Below are 26,601 nucleotides of genomic sequence, written 5' to 3' on the forward strand. Positions count from 1 at the left end.
AGTCCTCCCTCTCTCTCTTACATACTGGCTACTTGCTTGCTCTTCTTTACATAAAGCCCTCTGCCTTTGAGACTTTCCAGAGGCTGTTCCTGTCCCTGGAAGGCTCTCCCACCTCACCTCTTAGATTCTCTTCTTCCTCATTGCCTGTCAATATCTTGAATGCTGCCTTTTGTTAGCAGGAGATGCTGGACCCAAGGAAGCCAAATGAATTTCCGAGGGGTCATCTCTATTGAAGCAAGGAATAGAATTTGGGCCCTATTTTTGAAAATAAGACAATACAAAATTTATAATATGAAATTTCATTTGTCCAGTATCATCTTTAAATAAACTTGTTCATATCAATAAATATGGCAAAAATATCAGACTTGGGCCTTTTAAGTTGTATAAGCTACTTTTAATTGGTTGCTTTTTAAAACAGACTAACATTGTGGCAGCTAGGTGGCACAGTGAACAAAGCAGTGGCCCTGGAGTTAGGAGGACCTGAGTTCAAATGTGGCCTCACACACTTAACAATTGTCTAGCTGTGTGACCTTGGGCAAGTCGCTTAACCCCATTGCTTTAAATAAATAAAATTTTTAAAAAAGATTAACATCAAAAATCAGAGTTACAATGAAAATGTCTTACTGATTTCATAAACAAGTTTTCCACACTCACAGTCTGATAAATATAGCAAGGGCCTATGAATCTGTGCTTGCAAATATCTATATACAAATCTTGGATCAGAGGAATGAATACCCACCATTAACCCAGGTGCCATGTTCTCAGACTTACTAGACAAATTTTAAATGGTTGCCCTGTATACAGTATCCTTGCATACTTTAGTCCCTTCCAACCTTTCAAGTTTTCTTCCACCTTAACTGACTGCCCAATGCTCCCCGATTCAACACTACTGACTTCCTTGCTATTCCTTGAACAAGACAACTCTTTAAACTTTGTTCTGTTTACATTTTTTTTTGTTTAATCTGCATTATCAACATTTCCATTATTCTTAAGTCTAGACAGCAAATCCAGGCCAGATTTGCAGTATTTACCAATTTCCAAGATATAAACTCTGACATTGAAAGTTTAACCTATTTCTGGCAGAGTTGTGGCACTGCTGACCCCACCACCACCAACCCATGTGTTTCTGATTTGCTTACTTCTTATACCCCTCCCTGTACTATGTGTTCTAGTGATGCTGGCATCCTTTCTGTTCTTCTATATTTCCTAGTCTGACCTTGAGCATTTTAACTGGCTGTCTCCTATACTTGGAATTTTCTCCTTCCTTACCTCTGTTTCCTGGCTTTACAAAAACGAGGCTTTATTCTCAGTAATATGCTCTAGGTTTGGTTTTGATAACATGCTGTTTATCTCCAAAGGGAAAAAAAAAGGCTATGTTAATTTGTGAGGATGTCCATTCCATTTTACAAGGAACGCTGATGCCAGAGAAGAAGAAATAAAATCAAAGATCTAAAGCTGAAAGACAATGGAGAATTCATCAAGTCTAACCCTCTCATTTTCTAATGAGGAAACTGAAGTTCATAGAGGTGTAGTGACTTCCCCAGAGTTTCACAGATAATAAACATCAGATCGAGGATTGAAAGTTAGGTTTTTTTTTTTTTACTTTAAAATCAATGTTCTTTTCACTACAAGTAGCCCAGAATAAATGCAACTGAATGAGCTTATTCTGATGGGGACCTCATCAGTGGAAAAGATCATCAGTGGAAAGGGCTTGGTGATTATATTTCAGAAGTGAGGCCAAGGAGTGGGTACAATTTTGTGATGCTAGTCACTGGTAATTGCAGGGTGTAGGAGGATGATTGGGTTATTTCTGAATTAAATCTGGTGAGTGATGATCAGAGCTGAAAGATGTGAATAGGGCAGGTTCTAGACTCTAAGGCAGGGCTAAATTCCCCATTAGGATTCATGAGCCAAGTAGTTAATAGACAACAGAAAAGAACATATTCATCCACCAAAAAAATGTATAAAGTGTCAGGGCTGTGCTTTCAAAAGAAGGCTAAAAACAACTTCTGTAAAAGTGCTGAAGAGGGCAAGTTATACCAACAGAATGACTCTTCATAGTGTGGACATTCAATGGAGAAGCTTGGTGGTTGCCAGTCTTAAAGGAAATGTATCAGAAATACTATCAGTACTTGTTAGCATGACTCCTTAGATTTCTTTGCCTCAAGGGTGCTCTGGGACAAAAGACAATTGAAGAGTTTAGGAAAAACAAAGCTATCCAGATTCTGGAACTTGCTCCCCTTTCTTCCTGTTGCCTGACTTACCTTCTGTGACTAGAGAATAGGGAGAGAACAGTCATCATTGGACTGACCTAAAATTGGATCACAGTTTCTACCTATGATAGTGTTTATTCATGTTAAATTGTCCAAATTTCTGCATTCCATTTTTTTTTTTTTGGATGGAGTATCAATAACCTTTCTGTGACTCCCAAGTCCAGACTGGGAACAGAGATACAATCCATAAAACTTGATATATACATATCTATTAAATATTTAGCTAATAATTTATTGCAGGAATATAGTAGATAGAGAAAAGGACTGGGATCAAAGTGGGAAAGATACCTGCCAGTACCTGAAATAATGTGGGTCTCCTGGAAGTCCACAGTATTCACATGGTATTCTCCAGCTTGATCTTCCCATTCCCAACACTGACCAGAGCACAGAGCACTGCTGGGTGGTGTAGTCCATAGAGTACTAGCCCTGGAGCCAGGAGAACCTGAGTTCAAATGTGACCTCAGACATTTGACACTTACTACCTGTGTGATCTTGGGCAAGTCACTTAACCCTGACTGTCTCAAATCCAGGGCCATTTCCAGTCAACCTGATTCCTATCTGGCCACTGGACCCAGATGACTCTGGTGGAGAAAGTGAGACTGGGATCTTAGCACAGCGCCCCTCACCCAAATCTAATTCACATGCTTGTCATGGCATCATCATCACAGCAAAGGAGGCAAGTGTCTCCTCTGACCTATTTCATTCATTCTGTCTTCAATAAGGAAATGTAGCTGCACAAGTAGTAGTTCTAAGTAATTAGTTCTGCCCTGAACTTCAGGCTGATTCAGACCTATGGCATTCAGTGGACAGAAATAACAATGGTTTGTACCAAAGAACATAGAGTCAGATGTTCTTGCAAATGAACCGGTCTCGAATTAGTAGACTCTAGGACCATTTGCATATATCAGTAATGAGCAGAATAGAGATGGACAAGTACAGCAGCACATAAAGCTCCTTTGTTCAAGGGTCGCATATTTAAATTAATCGTTCTTTCAGTTTCTGTCTCTAAGGTATGACGCAGACTCAAGTTCTAAATTTGCATGATGGTTCCTCAAATTGTATTATATTCCAAGAGTCTCCTTTGGAAACTTCAAGATATAAAATAGATCTAGGTCTTCACAGAAATTAGTGAAAGGACTCCAGTTCTATGAAAGCTCTAGAGGTATCAGATATATAAAGGGAACAGGAGAGCCTTTATTTTATCTCAAAAATAGAATGCAGAAAAACAAGTGAACCCAGAGGAATATAGAAAAGACCTTTTTGCTCTAGAAATGCTGCTTCTACCTCCCCACAAAATTCATATAATTCTTCAGATTCAAAACACTACCCTGTGGTTCATACTTCTTTTGAAAAACAAAATGATAATGTTAGAGAAGTAAACCCTTAATATTCCACTGAATACCGCCTTTGCTCCAATAGCCTAGTAGGCTTCCAAAATCATGATATTATGAAGATTTGGACTCCCCCTGAAAGAAAACAAACTTGGGCTTAGAGAGGCAAATTTCTTACCATTGAATCTAAATTTGACAGGAGTAGAGAATAAAATGTAAATTTTCACCCCTTGATGCTCAGGTCTTTGTTTATTTTCCAAAACTTGGAATCATAGTCTTGATCATCTCCAGAAGGTTAGGGCTATACTTGAAACTTCCCTTTTCTTCTCTAGAAGGCTAGACCCCATGCACTCTTCTGATATTAGCATTTTTTTCCTGGAAATTTCTCCTCCTCTATGTAGAAAACTGAATAAATGGATCCATTCTTTCTGAGAACCTTATGAGGGGCTTCTCCCCTGCCTAACATTATTGTTAATGGTTCCAAGTGAGGAGGTTCTGTACATATAATAGCCTTCCTGGGAGCAGAGAATTTGATGCTCTCTAGTCTGTGCTCTATTCTACATAGGACTTCTTCAAAGGAGTCAAGACAGGTATTTTAGCTCCCTGAGACAGGCCTGACAAAAAGGGGTGGCTCTGATCTTTCATAGCCTGTGCCAATCAATTCATCTTCAGTCTCACTCAGATTTGATCATTCTCAAAGAGACACAGATAAGTCCTAATAATAGACCTAGCCACATAGTCCAGTGAAAGGCAAAAATCTCAAATAAAGTCATGTTTGATGAACCCACTCTTCCTTCTAGGTACAAAGTCTCATTAACTATATAACATCTTAGTTTGTGTTTGTATCTTGGAGAGAAGAATTCATCCTTAGTGATAGGAAGTACTTAAAGTGAAGGAGTCAGGGTAGAATAAAGAGGTCATCCTTGAGACGTTAACTCTGAGACATCTCAGTATCTTTGGCATTAGATTTGTCAGTGTTCATTGGAGTAAATGAATCTGAAACCTGGAACAAATGCAGTCTTATGGGTAGAAGGGCTATGCCCAGGAAGCATCTGCTCCAAGTTAATGATATTGAAAGAGACTTTTGTTTGGGCATTGAAGGTGAGGTGAAAACATCATGGCTGATAGCACACTTGGGACTTTGTACCCTGATGTTGTCTCCATAATAAGCATATGATCATGGGTACCTTGCCTTGGGTACCCTTTGGGCCACTGACACCTCATTGAGGGTGAGTGACTAAGTCAAGCCAGTAATATATATGCGCATAGGCTTAGACTGTCCTTTAAAAATGTCCAAGAACTTTGAGAAACATATAGGGAAGGAACTACACATAGAGATTTGGAGTCAGGTCCATTGAAAATAATACAATATATTTTTGTGGTAATCTAGGTTAGTGGTTTCCACATATTTTTAATCACATGTCTTTACCCATTAATAAATTTTGAGTATATCCCCCTCTACTTGGTATAATTATTTAGTTCTAAGTATGTGCCACCATACTAATAATTCTGTAATTTATAAAACTTTCAAAAAAATAGAAAAAAAAAGAAATAAAGATGAACTAGGGGCGGCTAGGTGGCACAGTGGATAAAGCACCAGCCCTGGAGTCAGGAGTACCTGGGTTCAAATCCAGTCTCAGACACTTAATAATTACCTAGCCATGTGGCCTTGGGCAAGCCACTTAACCCCATTGCCTTGCAAAAAATGTAAAAAAAAAAAGATGAACTAATATCTTAAGAGTAATAGTCTATTAGAGGATAAGGACCAAAGGTATGACTTAATTAGGACTAGTAACTGCCAAGGAAATTCCCTTAATTAATGTAGGCTGGGATCTTCACTAGGTTTTACAGTTCTAGAGCATGCCTAGTGAGAGGTAGCAAATGTAAAACCCAGATAACACCTTGTATTTTAACCAGATTAAAATGTGATTGAAAAATCCTAAATAGTGGAACAAAAATGATGGAGAGAAGCCTGGTTTCTCCCCAGTTTCCCTCAGAAATATTAAATCAGACCTCTGAATAGATTTGAGAGTGACAGAACCCACAAAAATGAAGTAAAACAATTCTCCAGCTTAAAAGGACTTTAGGAAAGGTCTGTCTCACTTTGGTAAAAGGAGGACATAGTCCAGCGATGATGTCTCCAAGCCAGCAAGAGACTTTTAACCCCAGTACAATTCAACAACAGAAGCCCCTCAGACCTAGTTCAGGAGGCTAGTGGCACAGTAGGCCAGTTATATGGCCTTCAGCCCTAGTATAAATTATGAGCCCCCAAATGCCAACACAAAAGGTGTGCCTAGGTCAGGTCACCTCAGCACAATATGTAAGCTGCAAGCATCTGAGTCTCTGGCATAGAAATCCACTGACCAGGTCCCTGGTTTTCACCACAAGAAGCTTGGGACAGATCCCTCTGTGCCTCAGGAGCAGATCTCAACTTTAAAAGTCATGAAATGGGCTAAAAACTGAGTAAGAAACAAAGAATCCCTGACCATAGAAAGCTACTCTACTATGGCAAGAACAAAACTCCACTATGGGAAGAACAAAATATAAACTCAGAAGATAGGATTGTCAAAATGCTTACATGTGAAGCCTCAAAGGGGAATATAAATTGGTCTCAAGTCCAAAAATTCCTTTTGCAACAACAGCTCACAAAGGATTTTTTAAAATAAAGTAATAAAGGGAGAAGAAAAATTGGGCAAAGAAATGAGATTTATACAAGAGAATTATGAAAAAAGAGTCAACAGATTGGAAAAGGAAGCACAAAAATTGATTGAAGAAAACAGCACATTAAGAAATAGAATTACCAGATGTAAATAAAATCCACTGAAGGAAACACCTTCTTAAAATGTACACCTGGCCAAATGGAAAAGGAGTTACAAAAACTGAAGAAAATAATACCTTAAAAATTACAATTGGACAAATGGATGCTAATTATTCTATGAGACATCAGGAAGCAATCAAACAAAATTAAAAATGAAAGAAAAATAGAAGAAACTATAAAATATCTCATTAGAAAAACAACCAACCTGGAAAATAGATCCAGAAGAGATAATTTAAGACTTATTGGTAATCTGAATGCCATGATCAAAAAAAAAAGAGCCTGGATATATCTCATCTTTCAAGGAAGACTGGTCTAGTATTTTACCATGAGGGTAAAGTAATCTTTGGAAGAATTCAGTACTCATCTCCTGACAGAGATCCCAAAATGAAAATTTCAAGAAATTTGTCTAAATTCCAGAATTTTTCAGATCAAGGAGAAAATACTGTAAGGACCAAGAAAGAAACAATTCAAATGTCAAGAAACCAAAGTCAGTATTACACAGGACTTGGCAAGCTTCTACATTAAAGAACTGGAGAAACTGGAATATGAAATTCTATAAGGCAAAGGAGCTTGGATTACAAATAAGAATCAACTACCTAGTAAAACTGAGGGTAATTATTCAGGGGAAAATATGGGCATTCAATGAAATATGGAGCTTTCAAACTTTCCTGATGAAAAGACCAGAGTAGAATAGAAAAATTGATCTTTAAATACTAGATACAGGGGAAACATAAAAAAAAGATAGAATTACTTAATAGAATAAATAAAAATATAATGAAACAGATAATATTAATATGTGGTTTCCTAAATCAATGTGTTTTAGGCAGTTTAGTGGCCCCTGTTTTTTATTTGTGTATGATTCTACTGGCCTAGGGCTCTAAAAAATAAATTATTTGCCCAGGGTCACATAGCCAGTCAGTGTCACAAGCAAGACTAGAAACCAGGTCCATCTTTCTACTTACTGTAATTCACTGTCTCTCATTTTCTTAATGATACAAAAATCCTAATAGGTCTTATCAAAATGTCATTAACAACAATATTTTAATAAATAAAATGTGTTTGAATATGATTCCTTGTTTTTAAACATCTAGGTTTAATACCTTGTTCTACAGTCATTCAAAGGTCTGCTTCTAAGTTCAATTTATTTTGAAAATTGGCTTTTCTCTGACCTTCAAAGCTTTTTAACAATAAGCCTCATGAAAGGCACAGATTTAAATAGAGAATTAAATTATTGACTGAATTTATTAAATCATGCTAATCATTTTTCCATCTAATCCACCAATAATGTAAAAGTTTAACTGAAATTCAATTAATGCATTTTCAAGTTCCCCAATGTTATCCTTGCAAATGAATGACTATTATGTAATTTTAGTTTTTAGTTCAAATCCTTCTGACATTCTTCACATTTTTAAGTAGATTAGGGTTTTTGTTTGTAAGACTTTTAAATATGAAGATTTAAGAAGTTTTTATTTTATTTTTAATGAAAACCACAGAAATAATTTCCCATAACTTAGAGAGGAAAGAATTAAACATTCAGAAGGGGATGTCAAATGCTTCATAAAGGTCAATTTATCCCAAATCTTTTGGGGTCTGTAAGGTTGAGGTCTCTACTTTTGAAGACTGTTACTGTAGAAAACAATGTGATTCTAGAAGAAGAGAGAACCAGTTGACTGAAAGATACAACCAGAAGTAATGGTGGAGGAGAGAATAATTTTGAAAATGACAATTGAAGGATGAGACCTGGTGGCTGGTGCAGTGGCAGCAGCAGAGTCCATGAACAATGAAAAGTTTAGCAGTTTCTGGCCCAGATCGTCTAGAGAGAGGAGAATAATGAGTACATCAGTCACTAATTAATGTTTATTGAATACTATGTACCAGGACCTATGGAGAGCCATAGGTATACAAGAAAAGGGGGAAACATGGCAAAAAGGGCCTGTCATAAAAGCTTTGGAGGAGACTCTCCAAGGCAGCAAACCAAACTCTTGAATGACTGCCTGGAATGATGCCTCACTTGAAAACCTGGGCACCTACAGCCACTGACCTTGGATTATCAAAACAGAAAAAGAAATCATAAATCAAAAAATATTAAATGTCTATTGTCTTCTTGCCTTCCCCTGGTCGGGAGTACCCTACCAACTCTATGAGCTTCTCATCATAGAGCATCCTTCTGTAAATCTTAATCCATTTTCCAAATAATGATTTCCTTTATGGAAACTCCCTTCATTCCACTCAAGACGCTTTTCCTCACTTTCTATCCTTCTCATCCTTCGCCCCACCTCCCACCCCTACTCTTCTCCCAAGGGTGTTCTGGAGGCATCACATACTGGCTCTGCCACATTATTTAACTTTCATTGAGAACATTTACACCTTAGAAATCAGCAAATATGACAAAATATAGCTTGATTTAATGTTTTATTTTTTTAATGATTTGTTAACAAGAAAATCATGGAGAAAATGTTAATGATACAGATTTAACTGAAAATTTTTTGTACTTTTGGGGAGAAATGATTATTAAGCATTTATCAGCACACCTTTTCAGCTGATTTTGTGTATTGTGTTTAGAACTGTGCCTGGTGCATAATAATTGCTTAATAAACTCTCTCTTTATTCCTTCCTTCTTTTATTCATTCCCTCCCTTCTTCCTTTCTTTCTCTCCCTCTCTCCTTCACTTCCTTTTTCCTTTCTTCCCTTCTTCCTCCCTCTCTTTTTCTCTTTCTTCCTCTATTCTTCCCTTCCTTCTGCCTCTTTTCTTCCCTTCTTCCATTTCTTCCTTTCTCTCCCTCTCTTCTCTACTTTCTTCCTCCCTACTTCCCTTCCTTACTCCCTTGCTTCTCTTTCTTCTTTCCTTCCTTCCTCCTTTCTTCATCCCTTCTTCATCTTTTCCTCCCTCTGCTTCTCCTTTTCTCCTTTCCTTTCTTTCTTCCTCCTTTCTTTCTTTATTTACTTCTTTCTTAACAAATAAGAGATATATAAACATATGAGTGTATGTAGTTGTATATTGATATATATTTATAAACCAATGTATATAATAGGTAGATATAATCTACTTACAGAATGGAAGGAAAGTAACCTAAAAAGGGAAAGGGCTAGTATCTAGGGAGATTGGAAAAGACATCCTGCAGAAGTGAAATTTGAAATGAATCTTGATGGAAGATAGCAAATGTACACACATAGGTATAGAGGGAAGCATTCTGGGCATGGAGAGCAAAAATCTCAAGGCAGGAGATGGAGAGCCATGTGGAAGGAAAAACAAGTGTTCCATTAGAGCTGTATCATAGGATTGCTGTAGGGGAGTAAAGGGTTGCTAGATAGTTCAGAGGACAGAGTGCTGGACTGGAGTTAACTTCAGAAGTTCAATTCTATATTAGATACTAGCTGTGTAAGCCTGGGGAAGTCACTTCATCCTTTTCGCTTCAGTTCCTCATCTGTAAAATGAGCTGATGAAGGAAATGGCCAACCACTCCAGTAACCCTGCCAAGAAAAACCTAAATGGAGTTAAAAAGAATCAGATATGAGTGAAAAAATGACTTAACAATAACAGGGAGTAAAATATTAGAAGCATGACAAGGTCAGCCATGAAGCAAAGTGTCCAGGACCGTATCGTCTCTATATGGAAACTGTGCATGCATAGCTTTAGTTGCTAGGAAGAGATTAACAAGCAAGTAGGTGACTGGTATAGTTGGCTTGGAGGAGTAAACTAAGAGTAAAATATCCAATTTCCTTCTCTCCCTTGATCTCCCCATGTCCTTCCCCTTTCAGAGACTGAGAAGACTCCCAGGCATTATGGAATTGAACATTGTAAGCATTCTTAAGTGGCAGAGGAGAGGGGAAGATTGAAAACTGGACATACGTCTTTTGCTCTTATTTTACTTTCACCTCCTTCATCCAATCTGTCACTAAGACCAATCATTTACTACTTCTGTCTTTTGCATTTATCTCCTACTTTTTAGTCACACTGTTAACACCTAGAAGTGTTCAAAAAAATTATAGGTCATTAGTTTAAAACTGCAAGGGTCTGTAGAAGACCATCTAGTCTTACCTCCTCTTTTTTACAGATGAGGAAACTGAGGCACAGATAGGTAAAGTGCTCAAAATGAAAGCTTGTAAGTGACTTGACCTAGACTCCAACAAGAAACCTCTTTTTCTTATAGACTTTGCTCCTTGATAGCTACTCTCTAGAGGCTCAGGCATCCCCCCACCAAAGAAAAACCTCTCCTTTATTCATATTAGATCAGAAAGAAAAATTTCAAACCCCCAGCCAATAAATGGAAATGACAGAGTCAAAGGTCATTGGGATTCTTGAAACATCTAGTATTTTCTCCTCTTCAGCCCTTTTTTCTAATTTCTTATTGATATTCAAATTTTCTCTGGTGAATTGAGGCCCAAACTTCACAAATAAATTGATGGGGAAATGATTCCCCACCTAAAATCCATTTTGACAAAATATGGTCAATTTAGGGTTTTTCTTTTTGGTAATATCAGTTTTTACAATTTCCATTACCCAGGAAATCTCTTCTTGAAGAAATTATTTTAATACGTAGGTATGAAGCTCTTGAATTGTTTCCTAGCATTTTTTTAATTTGTTAGTCTTGACTCAGCTCTTCACTTGTGTCCCTAAAGGCCACATTTCCAGTGAAGTCACCAATCACTAATCAATTTGTTGACTTGGTTAGGTTATTCCCAGAATATCTCTCCTTATTTTGAAAAAGGTGTTGATGCATAAGCTATCATCCCTTTCATGGTGATCTCTTTTGCTTGCATACATGCTTGGTGATGACTAAGACTGTCACAAAATAATGTTTCCTGATGTCTTTATATAAAAATGAAACAGCCTCCCTCAATTTCTTTGCCTTTCCAAGGAGAGGTATTTGTTCCTCATTCATTCATTTCACACCAATTTTGTTATACCTTCTCATTTAATTTGTTGCGAAAATGTCAACACTAATATACTCCTACTTGCATTCCATCCCATTTAGAGTATCAATAGTTTCATAGAGAGTTGTACTGTGTTGGAGACAAGCAAATAATTGGCTATTTCAGGAAACGTGAGATATGTTCCATCTTCCCTTCCTTTAATCACATGTTCACACACCTCCTGGGATACACAGAGGCCAAGCCTCAATTTTGGATGCTTTCTAGGAAATCATGTGACCTCTGGAAAAGAGCATACTAAATGACCGAAATTCCTCATTTTGAAGACCACTTTGTGGTCTGGTTGGAGGAACCTAAGGGGGAACACAGGTCTAGGGGTCACTTTGCATTTTAGTTGCTTGCTCATTTCATTAATAATAATAATGATAATAATATATCACTCTGAGGTCTGCAAAGAGTTTTACATATATTGGAACAAGAAGATGATGAAATGTATAAAAAACAAGACTTGGGTTCAAATTCTATGTCAGACATTTAATTGTTTGTGTGGCCTTTGGCAAGTCAGTGTCCCTTCCAGTTCACTGCTGAGGATGGCCACCCCCAGGCCTCATACCAGTGGCCTTGTCCAGCTAAGGACTTCTGAGGTCTCCTTGCTGATTGGTGAGTCATGGAATCAGACTGCTGCATCCTGAAGAGCCCTACCCACGCTGCTGCTCACTTCACTTCCAACTCACTGTCTAGTCTGCTCCACCTCCTCACCAGCTGCCAGTGCCTCTTTCCCACCCTCATCTGTTATCTCTCTTGTTTGTTTTGTCTTCCTCTATTAGAACATAGTAGCTACAATTTGCATATCTCTTGAAGATCTGCAGAAATCTTTCACTTATTTTGTCCTCACAGTGACCATTAGATGCAGTTTTATAGATGTGGAAACTGAAGTGGACAGAAGTTACATTACTTGCTCAGGGTCACATGATTAGTAAGCCTCTGGGACAAGATTTGAATTCAGGTTTTCCTGACTCTGAGTCAAGAACTTTATCTTCTGTGTCACCTTACTGCCTCTATATATACTGCCTCTCAAAGTTAAGGACCATTTCATTGTCTTATTTTATGTACTCAGTGCTTATCACAGTATCTGGATAATCATAATTATTTAAGAAAAGTTCTATCTGCCTGTCTGTGCATATATCTTTTAACCTCAGTTTTCCTCACCTGTAAAATAAGAACAAGAATAGCATTACTTCAGAAAGTTTGTATGAGTATAGGATGAGATAATGAATATATTGAAGGGCTATATAAATGCTGGCTGATATCATCATCATCATCATCCATTATTTCATTTGGTCTTCACAACCACCTGGGAAAGTAAGTCCTAGATCTCCTTGGGGTACGAATCTCCCTCTAGCTATGAACATTAGCACCTGCTCTTCCATGTATCATCATGGAGAATCACCTGGGGCAATGGATTGCTTGCCCAGGATCACACTGTCAATAGCTGGAAATTGGGCTGCCCACTGTATGAAGAGGTCAATATGGCTGAAACCCAGAGTTCGTAGAGAGGAGTCTTGACAGGAATAAGAAGGGGCCTGGTTGGATGGACCTTTAAATGCTAAGTTCACATGAACATTTGATGCTAGGAGTAAAATCTGATTCCAAGTCTTCCTAGGAAACTCTTTGAGGGCAGGAACTGTTTCACTTGGATTTTTGTATCCTTAGAGTCTAGCTTGGGGGATTGGTACAAAGTAAGTGCTTAATATAATGTGATGGAATAATTCATTGAGTTCTAAGAGATTTGGGTTCCATTTGTTTCATATATGAGAATAATGTCATTAATTAGCAAATGAATAGCATAGATGATCAATACTACAGGAAAAATATTTCAGAAAAAGGTCAGGGCATCTTCCACATTGGGCCCAAAGCAATTTTCACAAAGAGCAGGTCTGACTGTGCCAGTCCTCTGTTCAAAACAGTTAATGGCTCCCTATCCTCTTTAGGATATACGGACTTACTTTGGCATTAAAAGCTCTTTACAACTAGTAATTTTCTCCCTTCTTTGTCTTATTTCATATTACTCTCCTCCACACACTCTGCAACCCAACCAGACTGAACTACTTGTGGTTCCTCGCACTTTCTACTTGCATTCCTCTGAACTTTATAGGCTTCCATTCCAGGAGTGCTTTCTCTCCTTACCTCTGCCTCCATCATCCCTGGTTCCCTTCAATATAGCTCAAGCTCACTCTCTTCACAAGACCTTTTCTGTCTTAAAACTTTAGAATCAAAATTCTTTCCTCTTCCATATTGTACTGTGTGCATTTTCTATTCTACATGCATTCATCCACAGAGTTTCCTTTCATAGAATGGGAGTTTCTTGAGGGCAGTCACTGATGCATTTTTGTCTGTCTCAGCCATCTAGAAAACAGCAGGCACATGCTAAGCGTTTGATGAGTGGTTGATTTATTCCAGGTGGGGTATTATGCTAAGAGAAGAATTTATATAGGAGATAGGATTGGACTTTGGTTTTTAAGGAGACAGGAATAGAAATCAGAAAGCAAAAAAGAGGAAACATCCAAAACAAGGTTATCTTTGGACGGCAAGGAATATACCAGTTCAGTTAGATTAAGGATTTGAACTGGAGATAATGAGAGATCAGGGGAATTTTAGAAGATGGAAGTTGGGACTGGGTCATACTGGCTTTAAGACTGGAGTTAAATTCATGCAGAAGTAGATAGCAAGCAGTTGAATACATGGGACCATAGGAAAGATCAGAGGGAAGGTCAAAGTCTTAAGTATTGATTTGAGAAATATACATATAAAATTTATAGTAGAAGCTAGAACCTTAAGAATATCTTTGACCATAGTAACATTTGGCACAAAATCATAGAATCTCAGAGTTAGGAGGCACCTCAGCCACCATCAAGGTCAACCCAGATCTCAACAAGAACCCCAACCCCTAACCAATAGTATTCCCCACAATTAGTCAACCAGCCTAAAATAAAGGTCTCCAAAACGGGCATTCTACCAACTCCCACAGCAACCTGTCCTATTTGGGAAAGTTGCAATTTTTTTCAATTTTCTTTTGTTTTTTGCTTTTTCCTGACATTGTCTTCAATGGTTTCTTTGTAATTTCCATGATCTGCCCCCTGGGATCAAGTGATTCATTTGTTTCACTGATGGTGAAAATGAGTCACTGTCTAAAAATATCTAAAGTGAAGATTCAGTTTCTATATGCTTTTTAAAAAGCCACTACAGCTATCAAATCTTCTCTTTTGTTATGGACACAACTTTTTTTAGGCAGTATTAATGCCACTGGAAAATGACAAATTTCTCTGAAAAGTAATTTAAAAAAATTGGCTCTTCAACTCTTTAGAATTGATGTAGTTCTTTAAAAACATGATTGATTTTGCCATTATTTCTTCCCTGACAAGATTCTTCCCTGAGATGAATCAGCCTAAGTCATGTTGACTCTGGCTAAATGCTTTGCTGCTCTTTCTCCTCTATTCACCCAGCTGTCCCTGATCCTTTACAAACCTGCATTTGTACAAACAAAATAACAAAGTGAGAAACATTCATAAAATCACTTTACATTTTCACAAAGCCACTGCAGTTTCCTTTTCTATAAAAAAAAGAAGTCTGGGATTTTATGGCCTTTAAGCTCATCCAGTTCTAAATAAATGATCCCATGATTCCTTAGACAGTTAATGTCCTTTTTTTAAATTTACTACTATGTATTAGTAACATTCAACCGACAATCCACAAGCATTTATTAAGAACCTATCATGAGGGGCTGCTAGGTGGTACAGTGGATAGAGCCCTGGCCCTGGAGTCAGGAGTACCTCAGTTCAAATCCAGCCTCAGCACTTAATAATTACCTAGCTGTGTGGCCCTGGGCAAGTCACTTAACCCCATTGCCTTGCAAAAAGTAGAAAAAAAAAAAAAAGAACCTATTATGACCTGGGGTTCTATCCTTGGTGCTAGCAATGGTTCCATTAAGGAGCTTAAAATCCTACCAAGGGAGACAATGTGAAAATATCTAAGTATATATAAAATGTTTCCTAAACAGATACCTAGTGTTTGGGGGGCAGGGGGAGTTTTTGGTTGGCAACAGAAAGCCAGAAGCCATAATAACTCTTCTATTTCTTTTGCTTGGGTTCATTGTTCCAGTGAGACAAAGCATTGGCTATCACTAAAAATCCCACACTTTCCCTTGCATTATAATAATAACAAGACAAATAATAGTTATAGAATGATTACCAGCAGTTTCCTTGATCAAGCATTGATGGGATCTAGGTCTCAATTTCTTCTAATTTTCTTCCATTCAGAGGGATAGAAAAGATATGCAGTAGTAAATAAAACAAACAATCATACATGTATTTACCAGGACAAATTTAAATGTATCTTGAGATGATTCATAACTGCATTCATTTTAGATGGTTATCTTCCAAATATGCCTAACTTTAAGACTTGAATTCATTAAGTTAATCCCACTCCACCTTGTGCTTGATGAGGCAGTCAATTTATTTATTTTTAAATTGACCAGAAAATCCTACTTTTCTTCCAGCTGTGGCATCTTACCTGTCAAAATCATGATGCTACAAGCTGTTTACAACTTATCACAATGGATTTTCTCTTTTTGCTGAGGCTCAAAGATAATGCTTATCAGGTCCCCACTGGGTGCTTTAAGGGAACACCTTAGAAAAATTAAACTTTCCTTTAGCCTGAATGTCTTCTTCCCATTTTTAGAGTCGTAATTAGGAAGAGGCAACAAGAATTTTGCCAACTAGGGATGAATCTAGAAACTCTCAGAAGCAGTTAGTAAAAATAGGGAACTATAAAGGGGAATAACTAAGGTATTTCTCTCATTCCCCTTTTTTCTTTCTTTTACCTTATCTTTTTCCTCCTGTTCTTTCTCTTTTCCTTTTCCTTAGCTTCTTTTTTTCCCCTTCCTCCCACTCAAATCCCTTTCCTTTATTCTTTTGTTTCTGAGAGAAATAATTATAAAACAACTCATGGTTAATATTGGGGAGTCACAGGATTTTTTTTCCTTTAGGAAATCTTATTAGGTCAAGCCAGCATCTGAAGAACATGAGATAATGGTGAGATTGAATTTACTGTCTTCTCAGTCATATTCAGACCCCACCTATGGTGTTCTGGTCAGCTTTGGGTGGGGATAAATTCTTTGATTAGATTGTCCAAGGCATGGTGATAGGGTGGGGGGTGGGGGATTGGAAGTAAATGACATAATCAAAATCATGTTGTTCACCTCCCAGCCCCTCATTAGAATAGACACACTTCTTATTATAATATTCATTTTCTCTCATTACTTATTAATGAATCAGAATTGATTGCCACCCTCAGGAGCACCCAGTCATCCAAGGGCATATTAGATTGATTAGCATTTCAGAATGTCACCGACCCCTTTTATGAATTATTGCTAGCATACTTAATAAAATGATTAATTGCCCAAAATTATTTCTCTCGAACTTTCTCCTTCTTTCTCCTTCCAACAACATGTGTATAGCAGTTGTTCAATAAACACAGGAACTAGCATTCATTTAATCATTCTTTCACTAGAACCAGGTTATGAATAGTAAACACCAGGGGGAAAAAATCTTCTGTGACATGGCTCCTCATACAAGGCCTAAATAAGATGAGATAAAGTTACCATGTCTACAGGGAGCAAATGAACATCACTCTTCAAATCAGGTCTCTATTTTAAGGATATATTTTTTTTTATTTTGTTATTCCAGTTCAGAATTGGGGAAGAGGCATGGGCAGTAAAGTGAATGTATTTTATGAAATGAAAAACATTCTAGAAACAAAGGAGCTGGTTGGATTGTCATGAAATGGCATTGCTTTTTTCCCCCCCAAAGGAAAGTGATGTGTTCTTTGACCAAAAAATAGTTTGATAGCTGTGAATTTAATATTACCCTGGAAGGGAACATTTCCATCCCAATGTGACCTCTGGGCAATGCTGAAAACAGAAGATTGCCATGCCAGTTCTCCTCTGCCCTAGGAGGATATCAAAACCTAGCTTAGGCAAATGTTGGCTAAATGCCAGTAATTGACATTTTTCAATACAGCCCAGTCCTGGTTGTGCCCATTTTTTTATTATCCAAGTCAGCAGAGATGAGGTAGAAAAGGTTCTTATGGCAAAAAGCACCCATTCTCTACCCATTCCCTTGCCCCAAGCAATCCTATCAGTCAATTATAGAATTCACTTGTCACTCAGGAAGGGGCACTTGTAGGTCCCTGTCTTTGAAGAGACTCTTAGAATACACAAAATCCTGAGATGACTTTGGAAACTAGTGACATGAGGATCCTCTGACTATTTGATGGCTGCAACCCCTCAGTGCCAGCTAAGCAGCTGGAACCAGAGTGAAAGCTTTGGAGGGACTGAGAGCTTTTAGAGGATTTTGAGCACTCAGAATTATTAAATATCAGTGCTGGAAGGGATCTTGGTGATTCCCTAATGAGTATCTGTATAAACTACAGCTATTACAAAGATATTATCTGAAGATTGTGGCAAGATGGGAATTTTGATTGATTTAAACTTGAAAATGCCACAATGATCAATGTAGAATACCACAAATATATATGCTGAACCACTACAATGAAGTCTCTTCATAGGAAATATATGTACACATGCCATAAACACATATACCTATGTATATATGTGTGGAAATACATGCATGTGTTTGTTTTTATACTTAATATATTTCAATAAAAATATGTATGTATGTATGCATGCATACACACACACACACACACACACACACATATATATACACACACTGAAATCTATTAATATCTATCAGGCACATTACACATGGAGAATTCTTCCCTTTCCAATCCAAATCAATATTCCAAAAGCACAGGGCTGTGCCTATCAGTGCTCTCCTTCTCAGAAGCTTACTACTGCAAGAAAAAATTCAAACTCTTCTGTTTCACCTTTAAAACAATATAACTCTAACCCATATTTCCTGATTGATTTCACATTTCACTACACAACTCTATGCACATTTGCCATTTCTCTTTCCAGTTATTCTATCTATTGCTTGCATGTTTTTGCATAACCCAGCCCCCCAGCCTCAAATCCTCTCTCTCTCTCCTTAACTCTGCCTTCTGGAATTCTGAGTCCCTTTAAATTCAGCTCATGTCATGTCTTATATGAAGCCTTTTTTGATCCTTTGAGTTGTCACTCCTCTTCCCCCACCCACAAAATGACTTGTATTTAACATTATACAGATATACATGCATACATTCATATGTATGTTGCAAGGATATGTTCCTTTGTATACATGTATGTGTATATGACTATGTATGGACTTACCTCTATCTGGGTTTCCTGCAAGTAGAATGTAAGTAATTTGTCAAGTACCAAGCATAATAGGCATATCATCAATGGGTTTTTTTGCTTGCTTGCATTATTTTCTTTAATGCTATCATCAATTCAATTCAATTGAACAAACATTAAAAAACACCTACCGCGTCCCAGGAAGTGGGTAAAGGACAAAAATGAAATAAAACTTATTTCCTGGAAGTTTTTATTCCAATGGAAGAGAGACAATAAGAACTTATATGAGTATATAACAAATAAATAAATAACAACCAAATATAAGGTAAGTAGAGAAGGAGGGAAAAAAACAATGAAAGGCAAAAATAAGCCAGAATATATGAGTAAAGATGAAGGCATGAAATCATATTTTTAGAGACAATTGAGCAGAAAATAAAATGTGAAATGTAGAAGGAGGAGAAATGATGTAAGGTCCATAACAGGTTGGCTTGTCTTTTTTTTTTTTTAACTTCCTAGTTGATTTCAAATTGTGGTAATCAGGCTGAAGTTGTTATGTGGGATAATCTAAGGGGAGTTGCCAGCTTGCACAGCTTGACAATTGCTTTTTCAGTAGGCATTTACAGTCTGATGTCCATTTGTGTGAGATGGATGAGTGCCCATGCAATAATAAGGTCAGGGCAGTGCTTCATGATAACTGTCCATGGTACTAAAAGTGATCCATGAATCATAAAGGGCTGCATGCAGTCCAGGGTCTGGCAATGGAAGAACCATTTGACTCAGACCATCTTGCAATTCATGTACAGGAAGAATCTTCATGACCTTTTGCCTCCAAAAGGATGGACATAGTCCCAGGTAAAATAGTAAGATGACTTTGGATGCCAATCCACTACCAGGTTGAAAATCTCTTTGGGAGGTGCTGGGAACTATGGCGGCTTTCTAAAGTTAAGAGTAGGAGACCTTTGGCTGGGTAGGGGCAACCAGTGAATAATGACAAGGATATAACTGCAGATTTCAAGAGACAGAGAAAACCTTTCTGAGCTCTAGAATCATTCTATTCTAAAGTGGGAAAGGTTAACTGGTGGATTCTTTTTATTCTATGAATTCAAACATATCTTTCCTTTATGTGTGATAGACATGGGTACTTTTCTAAAGAAAAATTGTCAATTCTGATTAGTTTCCAATGAATGGAGATGCCCCAGATGATGAACTGGAACCCAAGATAACTACTTCTTTAAAGTAGCTTCCTTTTACTGAGTCAAACAAAATTCAAATTCAGTTTCTTGGGTATTTTTTACCCCAAGATAAACACAGCAATAATATTGTGAATGATTTAGTGAAAGTATTTTTCCTCTCTTGCCATGTAAAAACACTGAGAATGTCTTTACATGTACTTACTCTGGCATTAGGACTTGGCTGTTGCTATGACAACAACAACTTTCTCAGCATGACCCAGAATTTACAACTGGCCTGTCTTACCATTCGCTATCTCTTCAGAAGCACATCCTTCAGAGTCTCAATTTGAACATAGTTTTTAGAATCTTAGGACTGGGACTTCGGAGGTCATGTCATCTAGTCTAGTCCCCAACTTTTACAAGTGAAGAGCATAAGAACTAGAGAATGTAAGAGACAAGAAATTAATTGGGTGTAGAACCGAAATGACGAGAACTAATGACTCCTTATTCATAGTCAAGTATGCTTTCTAATCTACCAAGTTAGTGTGCTTGACAGCACTCTTTCCCATCAGTTGACCGTGACTCTCTCATCAAAATGAAGAATTATCTGGGGTTATCAGAGCTCAATGAAGAAAGCAACCAACGTGAAAAGCCTTCAGCTTGTTCCTGTGAAGAAAGGAGACAATTTGACTAGTTCTGATTGTTGGGAAAGGACAGCCCTGGAGCTCACCTTAAAGGGTATTCCACATGTAGAGATAAAGGGCCACTACCAAAAAAGTCATCTGGAAGCTGAATAAATAAAAAACATGCTATAACCATGGAATGGGAAAAGCAGAAGTGGTAAATGATATGATCTTTGTCAATTTTTGTGTAGTCATGAATTATTTAAACAATACAGTTCCAAGGGTAAAGGGTTGCTCATATGGCAACCCTAAAGTGTGATTTGTATTCTATGGAATGCCATTGTAGTTTATTGATATGTTTCTACAAATATCCATATATTATATAGTCTGTCATAGGGAAGTGAATATTGTTTTAAAACCAATACTCCATTTTATAGTGAATGTCTACACTGAAGACCTGTATGTAATTGGGGAAAGCCTGAAAACAAACTACACCATGAAAATATTTAGAGATATGCTGAGATATTAAGGATGAAGGCATTGATCCAAACAACGAGATAAAATATTGGACTTGACCCATGAGCAAGGGACCTCCTTTGTGTAAGTCTTTTTTGAGGGGTAGAGGTGAGGATGAAGGACCAATGAAGCTGTTTTTGGCCAGAGAAATTGGGCATTTCAGGTCAAAGAAACAGAGTAGAATAATCATCAAGAGAGGAGATTAAGGAGGCTGTTGGTGGAGCAGTGGATAGAACACCAGCCCCAGAGTCAGGAGGACCTGAATTAAAATCTGGCCTCAGCACTAGATGCATGATCTTGGGCCAGTCATTTAACCCTATTGCCTTGCAAAAAAAAAAAAGAAAAGAAAAAGGGGGGGAGATTATATGAATAGGATGTATTTGGACTAGAAGGAAGTGAGAGCTTATTATTTCAGTGCTGCAAACTTGATCCCTATGGCTATTCTTGGAAGAGAGTCCACAAATGTTTGAAATGCTCTCACTGTCTTACATTACTCTATGTAAGATCTATACAGAAAGCTAGAAAAGGAAAGGACATAATGGGGCTAATTGTCTATGTAATATATACGTGTGTGTATATATATATATATATATACATATATATATGCATATGTATATGACAATCAATTTTCCACATTTAAAAATCAGATCTATATAACTTCATTTACCTATAGTCAAAGAGTATCCCAGCTCAAGGGAGTCAGTTGTAGAAAACTGGAGTCACTGAACTCATACTTCAAACATATCCCCTTCTGTTTCAATAAAATGATTCATCTATATGTATTTTAATTTTTTTTCTTGAAAGATAGCAGTTACTTCAACCCTTCATGGTATTTATTAGAATGTAAGTACTTAAGGTTTTCCCTGATCCATGTAAATTAGTGAGGATCCTGCATTATTTGTTACCTGCTATAAGAAATCTTCCTCAATTTCTATTAAGATACATAAGACATAAAGGAATGAGATCTAAGGGACATAAACTTGGCAACATATTTTATTACCATCTGTTAGAGCTTTTGAAGAATTAGGGTCTTTAAGTCATGCTAGAGTCCCAGAAGCTTTGAGTTAACTGTTAAGATCTTATATCACAAATTGTACCTTTGACTTGTTTTCCTTTCCATTAGGAAAACACTTCTCATTTGGTAACTTCAAAAGAACTTTGTAGTCAGAGGTAATTACTGAAAATTCTCTAAAACAGAAAATTCTATCAAGGTAAATTACACTCTGGGTTTCTTGCTATAAGCCAGGACACTTGGTTGATTGACAGAGATATTAGTATTAGACAGTTGTCCTCCAAACTGCTGTTTGATTTAATAAAATATTATCTCAAATTATTTTGATCCATTGATTCAGTCATGTTTAGCCCTTTATGACCCCATTTAGGTTTTCTTGGCAAAGACCCTGGATTGATTTGCTATTTTCTTGCCAGCTTATTTTACAGATGGGGAATTGAGATAAACGGGGTTAAGTGATTTACCCAGAGTAACACAGCTAGTAAGTGCCTGAGGCCATACTCCAGGCTTGATACCTTAACCACTGTGCTATTTGGAAGCAGCATTACTTGAAGAACTCTTCATATTCAGTCTGGCATTTAGATGTTGTGTGCCTTCATCTTTTCTCTTTCTGGGGTAGAAACTTTGTAAGGGTATGAACTTCATATATCTCAACCTCACTTATTCTTCCCTCCAGGAACTCATCTCAACTATTTGATTACTCTGGACTGTCCTCTCTGCCTCCTGGCTCATCCAGAACTTTCAGCTGTCAAATCTCTCCTCCTTCCTGCCTCCCTCCTCCTCCCTCCATCCCTCTTCTCTTCCCTCCTCATCTTCCTACTTCTTTCCCCTCCTCATCTTCCTACTTCTTTCCCCTCCATCCTCCCTCCTCCTTTTTCTCCATTTTCCTCTTCTTCTTTCTGGATCCAAGGTTTCCAGAATAAGATCTGGTTCAGAAATATTGGCTAAGGTTATTATGTCTCTGAATTTATTTGTGATGCTAATGACACAAACTCTCGTTCTACTTGAGGGGAATGGGGAAAAGGTAGACCTATTAAATATACTTTTAAGCAGGTTTGTAAATTAGGTGAATTCTAGTTTGTAGTTATGTAAGTGGAGGTAGGGAGTCAGCGCTGGTCCTGAGACCATAAGTTGGAAATGGAAAGTGCGTGTGGCCCCAAGAGATACCCGGGAAGAGAGAATTGGCTTTGCTTGGGATTTTCTTGTCACCTCTTCTTCTCCAGGATATAGCATTTATGTGTGTAAATGGCAATGAAATATACTGTAATAAAAATAAAATATATATCTTTTCTTGGTCAGGGATCCAAGGCAGATAGAAAATAACTATTTCATAACTAGAAGATACAGCATCCCTTCCCCTGAGACTGAATATGGTTCTCCCACTAACAAATAAAGGTCCATTACCTGAGGAAAGGGCTGGATTTTTCTCAGCATGGAGGTGCTAACTAACAGCAGTCTGCTATCTGGGGGAGGTAAAGACACTAATTTAATTGAGCCCTTTGATTCAGATGCTCAATGCTCAACTGACAAGTCCAGGAAATATCTGGAATACAAATGTAGGAGAATTGGGACAACTTTGCTGTGGCAAAGAAATAGAGACAAGGATTAAGAATAGGGTATAATATAGATCCCATTCTATCTCTTCCCACAAAGTGGGCCCTCTGTCATACTCTGGCTGTCTCTTTTTCTGTCTCTCTCTCTCTCTCACTCTTTATCATTCTATTTCTTTTTCTTTCATATCCACTGTCTTTATCTCTCTTTCTTTGTCTTTGTTTATCAGTCTGTCTCTATGGTTCTATCTATCTGACCTACCTATCCAATCCTTTACAGCCTCCTTAGCTGAATCCTCATTCACATCACACATGCCCTCTAACTATAGGTGTCTTATAGGGTTCTATATTGGGCTGTCTTCTTTTCTCCCTCTATACTTAATGATCTCATCAAACTCCATGTATCTAATTGCATGTCTATACTGAATTTTCTTACATCTACCAATTCTGCCTTAGTCTCTGCTGACCTCCAGTCTGTCATCTCCAATTGCTTTTTAGTTGGATGTCCACTGGATTCCTTAAATTTAACATGTCCAAAATAAAACTTATCTTTCCCCTAAACCTTTCCCTCTGATTTCCTTCCCTAGCTGTGTGACAATATCCTCTAAGTCTCTCAGGCCCACAATCTAAGTACCTTCCTACATTTTTCACTGTTTCTCATCCTGCCATATCCAATCTATTGGCAAGACCTGTTGATCTCACTTTTGTAATATTTCTTAAATATGCCCCCTTCTTTCTTCTGACACTGCTACCATTTTGGTATATGCCCTCATTACCCCTCACCTTGGACACACCTCATATACAATAATAACCTGCAGGTAAATCTACTTGACTCAATCACCAAAGTGATTTTTCTAAAATATGCCTAACCTTCCTCTCAATAAATAAAACTCCAATAATTCCCTGTCACCTCTGGGATCAAATGCAAAATCCTCTGCTTGCAATTTGAAACCCTTCATAAACTAGGTCCTCCTTATCACATACTCCTCGGTACAGGGATGCTGGCTTCCTTCCTGTTCCTCAAAGAAGACACTTCATCTCTCAGCTTTAGGCACACTCTCTGGCTGTCTGCCATGTCTGGAATACTCTCATTTTTTAAAAATGTCCTCATTTTGACTTCTCTGGCTTCCTTTAAGTCCTAATTAATGTCCCACCTTCTACAAGAAGTCTTTCACAATCCCTCTTAAATCCATTGCCTTCCTCCTAATGATTATCTCCTATTTATCCTGTATGTAGTTTGTTGGACAAATTTCTTTGCTTCTCCTTTTCCACATTATATTACAAGCTCCTTTCAGGCAATAGTTATCTAACTGTCTTCTGATCCTTTTTTTTCCCCTCCTCAGTATTTAGGGTAGAGCCTAGCACATAATAGGCACTTAATAAATATTAATTGACCCACTGAGTATCCTTGTGTTTTTATTTTTCTTTCTCTGTGTCTCTGTCTCTCATTTCTTTAGTCTTTCTACATCTACTCATATCCTTCTATACTTAAAAATCTCCCTTTGGGTCTTAACATCCCTGCTATTTATCATTCTAGATATCTCCTTCCCTTTGTGTGTAAATTCCTTAAGAAAGCCTACATTTGGTGCATTCATTTCCTCCCCTCTCAGTTTCTTCAAAATCCTGTGCAATGATGTCTGACATTTTCAACTGATATTTTCTCCAAAGTTACCAATAATATCTTTTCAGTTTTTTTTCACTCAATAAACATTTATTTTTCCTCCCCTCCTGTTATATCTTCCCATATGAGTGGGGATGGGATGGGGAGAGTTGTTACAAATATTGATAGTCAAGCAAAACAGTACTAAATGCAGTGGAGATTTCAAAGAAGTGGGAATTGAGCAAAAACTATTTATTTACTTAGACAATAAAGCACTGGATTTAAGAATTCTAAAACTCTCTTAATTACCAAATCAAATGGTCTTTTTTTTCCAATATCAATTCTCCTTAACCTCTACACTGCATGGGGCACAGTTGACCATCCTCTCTTGATGGATACAAGGTTTTCAGAACAATACTTTTTCCTGTTTCTCCTATCTGTGTGAACATATTCTTAATCTCCTTTGCTGAATTCTCATCTTCCACTCACTACTTGTGGGTGTTACCCAGGCTCTTTTCTGGTCCCCAATCTCCTTTCCCTCAACTGTATTCCACTTAGTGATCTAATCAACTGTTATGGGTTCAATGCTTATCTTTCTGTAGATGAATCACATATCCAGCTCTAATTTATCTCCTAAGATAGTTTTGCACATCCAACCTTTTCTTGGAAGACACAAACTCTTATGTCCTTATGGCATTTTAAATTCAACATGTTGAAACACAACTCATTCTCTCTCTCCACGCCAGGAAATTCCTCCAATCTACCCACTACCTCCATCAAAAAAATCTCTTCTCCCTTAACTTCCTTATTACAGTCAAAGGCTCTGTCATCATGGATCGCCCAGACCTACAGCACAATGTCATCCTCAACTACTCACTCTTAGCCCCTCCCCAACACACACATGTTGAATCTACTGTCAAACATTGTCACTACTATCTTTACATACATGTAAGAAATGTTCCAATCCAAATTAAGAGTCTCATCTCTAGACTATCGCAGGTATTTAAAAGTCTCAAGTTGCTCCACACTTAAATCTTTCCTCCAATCAGCCATCATGGTCATTTTCTAAAACTTGGGTCTAACTGTGTAACCCTCCTGATGAGTAAACTCTAGTGGCCAAAAGTAGACTTGCTAAAAAGACTATTATATGAAGAACTCACACAGGGCAGGAAACTCTGAAGGTCTCTCTTAAGAATTTTGGAATGGATTGTGTAGCATGGGAGATACCACCCAGCGTGGAGTGTCCTCCTCAGAGAGGGTGCTGTGTAGAATGGAAACAGCTCAAAGGAAATGTGAGATGCATAAGTTTAGAATAGCCACCCTAGATGTTCATGTGAACTATTTGTACCTGACCTGTGGTAGACCATTCTGAGCTCATACTATTCTAATCAACCACAGTCAGACACACTGTTTCTAACACAGTGTTGTCATTTTGGTCTTTAGTAATGATAATGAAGGACAAGAACCAATCAGTTACTGTCTATTGCTTCTAAGATCAAATTTTGTTACATTATGCAGGAAGCCTTTCCTGGTCCCCCAGTCC

The 26,601-nt window shown here is 37.6% G+C and overlaps 1 long non-coding RNA gene across 2 annotated transcripts in view; it reads right to left on the bottom strand.

Moving 5' to 3' along the window:
• Positions 1 to 8,164: 8,164 nt before the first annotated feature.
• The window catches only part of LOC141495030 (uncharacterized), a 76,717-nt gene continuing 58,280 nt past the window's right edge, over positions 8,165 to 26,601 (bottom strand). Inside the window, exons 3-4 of one of the 2 annotated variants that reach the window (XR_012470640.1) lie at positions 15,543 to 15,599; positions 8,165 to 8,235 (exon numbers count right to left, since the gene is read on the bottom strand). This is a non-coding gene — a long non-coding RNA (uncharacterized LOC141495030). Of the gene's footprint in view, positions 8,236 to 15,542; positions 15,600 to 20,284; positions 20,424 to 26,601 lie in introns of those variants that run through there. The other variant, XR_012470641.1, reaches the window with a different exon arrangement.

Source organism: Macrotis lagotis, chromosome 8, assembly GCF_037893015.1.
Source record: "Macrotis lagotis isolate mMagLag1 chromosome 8, bilby.v1.9.chrom.fasta, whole genome shotgun sequence".
NCBI lineage: Eukaryota > Metazoa > Chordata > Mammalia > Peramelemorphia > Peramelidae > Macrotis > Macrotis lagotis.